The sequence below is a fragment of the Saccopteryx leptura genome, chromosome X (genome assembly GCF_036850995.1).
Source record: "Saccopteryx leptura isolate mSacLep1 chromosome X, mSacLep1_pri_phased_curated, whole genome shotgun sequence".
NCBI classification, from domain to species: Eukaryota; Metazoa; Chordata; class Mammalia; order Chiroptera; family Emballonuridae; genus Saccopteryx; species Saccopteryx leptura.
Window position 1 is genome coordinate 72,146,073 of NC_089516.1, and position 8,256 is coordinate 72,154,328.

The 8,256-nt window shown below is 42.7% G+C and overlaps 1 pseudogene; it reads left to right on the forward strand.

Annotated features, from left to right (window-relative positions):
* Positions 1-7,349: 7,349 nt before the first annotated feature.
* On the forward strand, positions 7,350-7,493 carry LOC136386666 (small nucleolar RNA SNORA48; annotated as a pseudogene).
* The last annotated feature ends 763 nt before the right edge of the window (positions 7,494-8,256 follow it).

Sequence of the window (8,256 nt, forward strand, 5' to 3'; positions counted from 1 at the left end):
ACTTTTCCTGGATGTGGACTTTTCCTGGACTCCTGCTCCCTGTGACAACTCCTAACAGACTGAACTGTGGTTGGGTTGCATTTTTCAGGGATTTGGCATGGTGATGGGGCCAACTTGGACTTGGTGAACATGTAAGGGCACTACTCTTTTATGGATTCTTGATGTATTGGCCAAGAGTTTGCTTAAAGGCTTTTAATCACTGTAAAAAAAATAGAAGACTGGATAAAGAAGATGGGGCACATATACACCATGGTATACTATTCAGCTAGAAGAAATGATGACATCGGATCACTTACAGCAGAATGGTGGAATCTTGATAACATTATGCGGAGTGAAATAAGTGAATCAGAAAAAAACAAGAACTGCAGGACTCCATACATTGGTGGGACATAAAAACGAGACTAAGAGACATGGACAGGAGGGTGGTGGTTACAGGGGGTGGGGGAAGGAAGGAGGGAGAGGGGGAGGGGGAGGGGTACAAAGAAAACTGGATAGAGGGTGACGGAGGACGATCTCTCTTTGGGTGATGGGTATGCAACAGAATTAAATGACAAGATAACCTGGAAATGTTTTCTTTGAATATATGTACCCTGATTTATTGATGTCACCCCATTAAAATAAAAATTTATTTATAAAAAAAAAAAGACTAAGCCGTTCCCACCCTTTTAATACTAAGATCTTCTCGAAACTGAGCTTTTCCACACACCCTTGACTGTTGCATGATGTGGGGTGGTGCACTCTTATGAGGAATCCCATTTATGCCTCAGATGAGTGGCTTTGTATCAGAGACTTCCTTATTTGTATATTGGCTTAAAGGCTTTAATTTCTACACTATAAAATGAGGCAGACCAGGGGCATAATGCCATCAGCATTGCAGAGGAGAAGCAGCCAAGATGGCGGAGTGCTGAAGATGAAGCCAGTTTGTGCAGAGTCTGTGAAAAGAGAAGGATATGGGAACAGAGGTAAATAAGGCTGGTGGGGCCTTTGATTCTAGGAATACTCGGATGAGTCAGTGGCTTTGGGAGCTCTGAATGGAAAGGGAAGTGTTTTCCCACTGTGTGTATTTACTTGCCCACTGAGTGTGAGATAGGATTAAAGGTAATGGCCCACCAAAAAAAATGTCATTGGTTTGCTGATGACTCCCAAATTATATCTCTAGCCACAACTGTTTCTCACATTACAGACTCATAAATCCAACTGCTCATTTAATATCTTCATTCAGATATTCAATAGACCTCTCAAACTCAACATGTCCAGAACTAAATGTTTGATCCTTCCCATCTTCAATAAAAGCAACTGCTCTACCCACAGTGAAAAAGTACCAGTGCTTTGTGCTTTGCAGACTACTTAAACCAACCCAAAGAAGAAAAGGTATTGGTAAGAATAGTAATGAGTAAGACACTGCCTATATGGTAAAAGCCAAGTCCTGTTCCAAAAAGGAAGAAGCTGGACTTTAACTGTCCACTTTTCTCCCCAAAATATTCTGGGGGAGCACAAAATCAATGAATCTTGAACAGCATAAAATTAAAAGCAAATGCAAAAGTGTTTTGTGACATGTTTTGCTTCTTTGAAAGTTACTATGAAGAATAATGAAAAATGGAGGTAAACTAACCCAGAAACTAATGATCTCTGTTTATGACTAGAAGAGGGTGAGCTATTCATATAATGGTGACAGGAAATGAGAGGAAAAACAGCATGGATAGGAAGCAGTTAGAAGGGAGGAAAGTGGGGATCACCATACCCTGAATTCCATACATGTTAGGGCTTGGACCCAAGGAAATCTCCAATATCCCCAAGCAGAGTCTGAGGAGGCAACTGCACCTCCCCCCAACCTCAAAGTTCTGGTATCTCTCCCTTCATAATGTCCAGCTGCCAAAACTCTGGCCCATGTTGAAATTTAATTCTATTTGTAACAGACTCCTGAGCTCTTAAGGGTTATTCGTTAGTTTTGTTTTGATTTTAATTGCCCTGGGTGAGACACAACCAGCTCAGTTAGGTAGTATTGAGGGTTGGTAGAAAGTACTGAACTTGGTGTCAGAGAACTTGGGTTTCCAGTTCAGATCTTCACTAATTTCCTATGAGAACTTCCCCTACACCCATCTTGGGTCTCAGTTTTATCGTATTAAAAATAAGCACTCTACACTTAGAGCATCTGTGTGTTTCCAAATCAGTAGGCAGCCTTCACAGTTCATCTCTACCGTGTTTTTTTCACAACTTTCAGTCAGCCCCATTTAGATTCCTGTACTCCACTTCAACATATAGTAAAAAAAAAAGTGAAGCTCTCATACAAACTACTGGCTGTGTGCCCCTCTAAATAAGGCCTACATTTAAAAACTTATTAGTTAATACTCATTTTAAGGTGGGGAAACTAAAAACTAAAGCCCAGGGAAGGAATTTAATTGTCTGAAGTCGCAGACAGAGCTAGTAGCAACAAACATTGCTCCCCAGACTTGAAAGGGACCACTCTGAAGTGAACTGAGGCTGCGGGGAGCTCTCATAGGAGATAAAATGGGAAACTGGAAGATGCTAAGTTCACAAAGCAATCTTGTAGAAAGATCCCTGGAGATAAGAGTCCTAACTCTAGTACTACCTCTGTCACTAACTAGCTGTATGGCCTTGAGCAGGTCCCTTCACCTTTAATGGTTTCAGACTCTTCATCAGTAAAATAAATTAATTGAACTAGACATTCTCTAAGGAACTATCTCCTACTGTTAATACTTTATAAGATATGATTCTATACTGAGCTCCTTTCTCTAAGCTTGACCTCTTGATGTGGTTGACCCCAGGACACTTATAGCAGAATATAAGGATAATGAGACTATGAGAAAAATTCTATCCACCACTACCAAGAGAAGGATCTGGGGCTTGCTAATATCTGAAAAAAAACAGTCCTTCTTCTCACTGAACCATGTATTCCTGGTGGACTCCTTCTGAACCACAGAGACCCAGCTTTAAGCATCATTCCATCTGTGAGGCCTTTTCTAACTCTCCAAAGCAGAACTGATCACAGTTTATTTGGGCCATCATTATGCTTTATATAAATACCTTCATTTGAAGTATTAATCTTTCTGAATTAGCATTTCATTTATGAAATGAATAAATGGCTATAAATACAGTAAAAAATGAGTGTTGGGAAACAGGAGCTAAAAGTTGGAGTCAAGTGTTAAGAGGGCATTAAAAACTAAGCAGAGGCCTGACCTGTGGTGGCGCAGTGGGATAAAGCGTCAACCTGGAACACTGAGGTCGCCGGTTCCAAAACTTGGGCTTGCCTGGTCAAGGCACATATGGGAGTTGATGCTTCCTGCTCCTCCCCCTTCTCTCTCTCCCTGTCTCTCTCTCTCACTCCTCTCTCTCTAAAAAAATCAATAAATAAAATAAAAATAAATAAAAAACTAAGCAGAGAGGGCCCTGGCCGGTTGGCTCAGTGGTAGAGCGTTGGCCTGGCGTGCAGAAGTCCCGGGTTCGATTCCCGGCCAGGGCACACAGGAGAAGCATCCATCTGTTTCTCCACCCCTCCCCCTCTCCTTCCTCTCTGTCTCTCTCTTCCCCTCCCGCAGCAGAGGCTCCATTGGAGCAAAGATGGCCCGGGCACTGGGGATGGCTCATTGGCCTCTGCCCCAGGCACTAGAGTGGCTCTGGTTGCAACAGAGCGATGCCCCGGAGGGGCAGAGCATCGCCCCTGGTGGGCGTGCCGGGTGGATCCCGGTCAGGTGCATGCGGGAGTCTGTCTGACTGTCTCTCCCCGTTTCCAGCTTCAGAAAAATACAAAAAATACCAAAAAAAAAAAAAAACTAAGCAAAGAGGCCTAAACCAGATGAGGGTACAATAGCAATTCAGTCATGATAGCAATCTAGTTTTGTGCAAGGCACATGGTGAAACAGGTGAGTGAGGTGAGAGAAAAGGCATGGATGTGGGAAGGATCCAGAAGTTCAAGAGTCTGCTTATATGCTGAGTGGGTGGGGAAATAATGACAACCCAAGCCCAACTAATATGTGGCCCTCAGCAAACTTCTGGCCAATTCCATGATGCAAAGACCTCTTTCTTTGATGTTATATAGATCCAAGTAAGGTCATCTGGACCATGACCAGTGGTTATTGAAGGATGTCTGGGTAGTTAGTTCTATATAGGAGCATGAAGATTAGGATGGGCAAAGGAGAAGGTGGTAGGTATAAGACTACTGCCAGCTGGCAGTACGGTCTATAGCCCATTAAACTTTGGGCCTATTTAGGAGATAAGAGGGAATGGGAACAGCAGGGTTCAAGCCTCAACCCACAGGGTACTGTGGTTTACCTCAGGACTCAGCTCAGGGACAGCCCTCATACACTCACACACCCTTGGCAGTCCTTAGTGCTTCCACACAGCAGGAGAAAACCAACCTTCCCAGCAGCTTATGCAAATGCCAAACTGTTGAGAGGTCCCTAAAGAGAAGATTCAGAAAGTATAAGGGGGTACAGGGAGTGTCTGGGCAAAGTGACCAGCAAAAATTTTGAACTCCTGCTTCAAACTGGGCTTGACCTGGTACAGCCAAACAAGGCAAAAAAAAAAATCCAGCTTAGTTTTGGCCTAACTTCAGAGGGGATAATAATTGCCACAAACAGCCTACTATGAATATATATATATATATATATATATATATATATATATATATATATATATATATATCTGCTCCCTGTGGAAAATCATGGCCTTTAGAACAGGGGTCGTGAAACTTTTTGGCTGAGAGAGCCACATATTTTGAAATTTAATTCCATGAGAGCCATACAACAACTGGTGCATGTTACGCATTATCCAATAAAAATTTGGTGTTGTCCCAGAGGACAGCTTTGATTGGCTCCAGCCACCACAACCATGAACATGAGTGGTAGAAAATGAATGGATTGTAATACATAAGAATGCTTTATATTTTTAACGTTATTATTTTTTTATTACAGATTTGTCTGTGAGCCAGATGCAGCCATCAAAAGAGTCACATATGGCTCGTGAGCCATAGGTTCCTGACCCCTGCTTTAGCACATTCCCCAAAATGACATCAACCAGGGAATAGTGCCAGAAATGTGACTTTCACATTTCTGCAGCAACAGATGATTTCCTATCCCCACTTGGCTTTTCTTCTTATTTGTATAAATAAAGGAGCCAGTCAATCGTTCAAAAAATATGAACATCTTAAGCACTTCCAGGCTTTGCAAGTAGTAATTATTAATAGAAACAAGTGACCATGCCTCTTAGAAATGTTATTTCACATATCCTTTTTATGGTTCCTTAAAGGAGATTTAACATATGTGGCCACGATGAACTGAAATAATAACAGTTGACACAATGACCACATCAAAATGGATTTTTTTCTTACTTGATTTATATCATGAACCTTGCACATGAATGTTCCATTTGGTTTTCCCTAAGACTCTTAAGCCAGAAAGAAGGGGACTGAAGGACACCCAGATCCCAGTGGCTGAGGATTGGATTAGCTAGGGTACAAGAACGACAGAAACATCTTGGAATCCCAGCTATGTGACTGGCTCACTGCTCTCCAGACTTAACCAGAGGTCACTCTAAAGTGCAACAATGAGAGAAAAGCAATCTCCATTGTTCAGTATTTGACCTCAACTTCTATCCCCTCATTCTCACCTCCTTGCCTAACTTGCCTTTCCTGAAGAGCCATAGAATTATAGCGGTACCTTGACACACGAGCATTTAAATCACAAGCAATTTGAGAGACGAGCAGTCACTTGCAGGATTTTTTGCTTTAAGTCACCAGCGGATATTTGAATCAACGAGCTTCCGCCACCCTCCACTAAATAGCCTGCCAAACATTCTGAAAGAGAAAAAGGAACAAACTTCCATGGAAAGGTGGTTGTTGAAATGGCCTCTAAGTGAAAGCAAGGAAAGTGTGGTGAAAAAGCCAAAAGTCAGTGAAGAAAAAAATTGTTGGGCAAATGAGTTTGTAAAATTTGTATTTTCCAAGTTTGCTCACTTTTATTGTTAAAAATGGCGCCGGACAGCTGTCTGTGAAATTGCTAATTACCTTCCTGCTTGTGAAGGGTCATTTTTATGCTAATGTCTCCTGCCCCTTTACCAGCATCTTTGCCTGACCTTGAAGGTAACTACACTTCATAAACCAGTTTATTTCTTTACATTCTCCCTTATTATGTGTGTGTGTTATTTATAAAGTACATTTTCTTATTTAGGCCCTGGCCGGTTGGCTCGGTGGTAGAGCGTCGGCCTGGCGTGCAGAAGTCCCGGGTTTGATTCCCAGCCAGGGCACACAGGAGAAGCGCCTATCTGCTTCTCCACCCCTCCCCCTCTCCTTCCTCTCTGTCTCTCTCTTCCCCTCCCGCAGCTGAGGCTCCATTGGAGCAGAGATGGCCCGGGCGCTGGGGATGGCTCCTTGGCCTCTGCCCCAGGCGCTGGAGTGGCTCTGGTCGCGACAGAGCGACGCCCCGGAGGGGCAGAGCATCACCCCCTGGTGGGCAGAGCATCGCCCCCTGGTGGGCGTGCCAGGTGGATCCCAGTCAGGCGCATGCGAGAGTCTGTCTGACTGTCTCTCCCCGTTTCCAGCTTCAGAAAAATACAAAAATAAATAAATAAATAAAGTACATTTTCTTATTTAAAAAGCATATAAAACAAAAAATTTGTGTGGTTTTGGGGGATCAGAGTGGATTAATTGCATTCCCATTAATTTAAATGGGGAAATTCAATTTGACACACAAGTAAATTGAGTCACAAGCTCAGCCATGAAATGAATTAAACTCGTGTGTCAAGGTACCACTGTACTCTAAACTCTGGAGATGATGTATTCCTTATTGCTTCACTACCTGGACCACTATCTTTGTTGACTCTCCACCAAGCAATTGCCTCACCAGCCCTTCCAATATAGCAGTGCCATAGACACCCCACCCAGCTACAAAGCTCAGAACTAATTGCATAGTAGACAATAGCCTTTCAGTGTAAGAAGTGAATGGGCTACTTTCTGGTCCATACTTTATGTGCATTGCATGCTCTGCTGCTAAAAGGATTTTGCCCTCCAGCTGTTGATGATGTTCAACCCATTATCTAGCTGAGGGAAGGCCACCCCATTCCAGGAGATGACAATAGAGATGTCAAAAGAAATGTCTTAGTGGCATAATACAGGAATGCATTTTCACTTAAGAATATATGGGTCTGTAATCAGGAGCCTGAGAACCAAACAAAGTCCAGCTAATGGTTGTCTTAAGGATTAATTCAAAACCAAAAAAAGATCAAATTAAGCTGGTGTTGGTTCTTCAGCTTTCTGGACTTTAGGAGACAACTTAAAAAAAAAGATTTTCTATAGAACTTTGATCATCATATCTGTCTTAAACAAGCATAAGGAATGCCTTAGCAATGGTCAAAGAAACACCTGATTGGTGGTGTTGGTCTTATATCAGTCAGAGGCAAAACAATCATACAGTCCTTCATTCGTCCTAGCATGATGCCTGGGTTGATGGTCAGAGGTGTTTCATGCCTGGAGCACATTAGAAAAGAAAGTATAAGGTAAGCCTTCCAAAATTACATGAAAATCAAAAGAAATGTTAGATGTCCTTGAGGCTTGCTAGCATACCAACTCTAATATGTATCAACTTTATTGGGTGGGAGCCCATCAAAATAACCCATTGGGAGATAGCAGTTACCAAACCTCAACCGTGGCCTAATCAAATTTGCATTTTATGGATTTAGTTAAAGTTTGAAATTGCCATGCATGTTCTCGGCTCAGTCAATCTCTTAAAATAAATCAAGCAATATGTTCCAGTGATTTTTTTCTTTTTTCTTTGTTTTTTTTTTTTTATTCAGTGAGAAGAGGGGAGGCAGAGATAGACTTCTGCATTTGACCAGGATCCACCTGGCAAGCCCACCAGGAGGTGATGCTCTGCCCATCTAGGTCATTGCAACATTGCTCAGCAACCGAGCTCTTCAGCACCTAAGGTGAAGCCATGAAGCCATCCTCGGTGCCTGGGGCCAATTTGCTCCAATTGAGCCATGGCTTCAGGAGGGGAAGAGGAAGAGAGAAAAGAGATGGGGAGGGATGGAGAAGCAGATGGATGCTTCTTCTGTGTGCCCTGACTGGGAATCGAACCTAAGACATCCACACACTGGGCCAATACTCTACCACAGAGCCAACCAGCCAGGGCATAGTCCAGTGATTAAGTGTATGCATTTTATAGTCAAACAGACCTGGGTATTAGCTTCTTTGATATATGACACACTCTAAGGTACTTAACCTTTCTATGTTCCAGGTTCCTA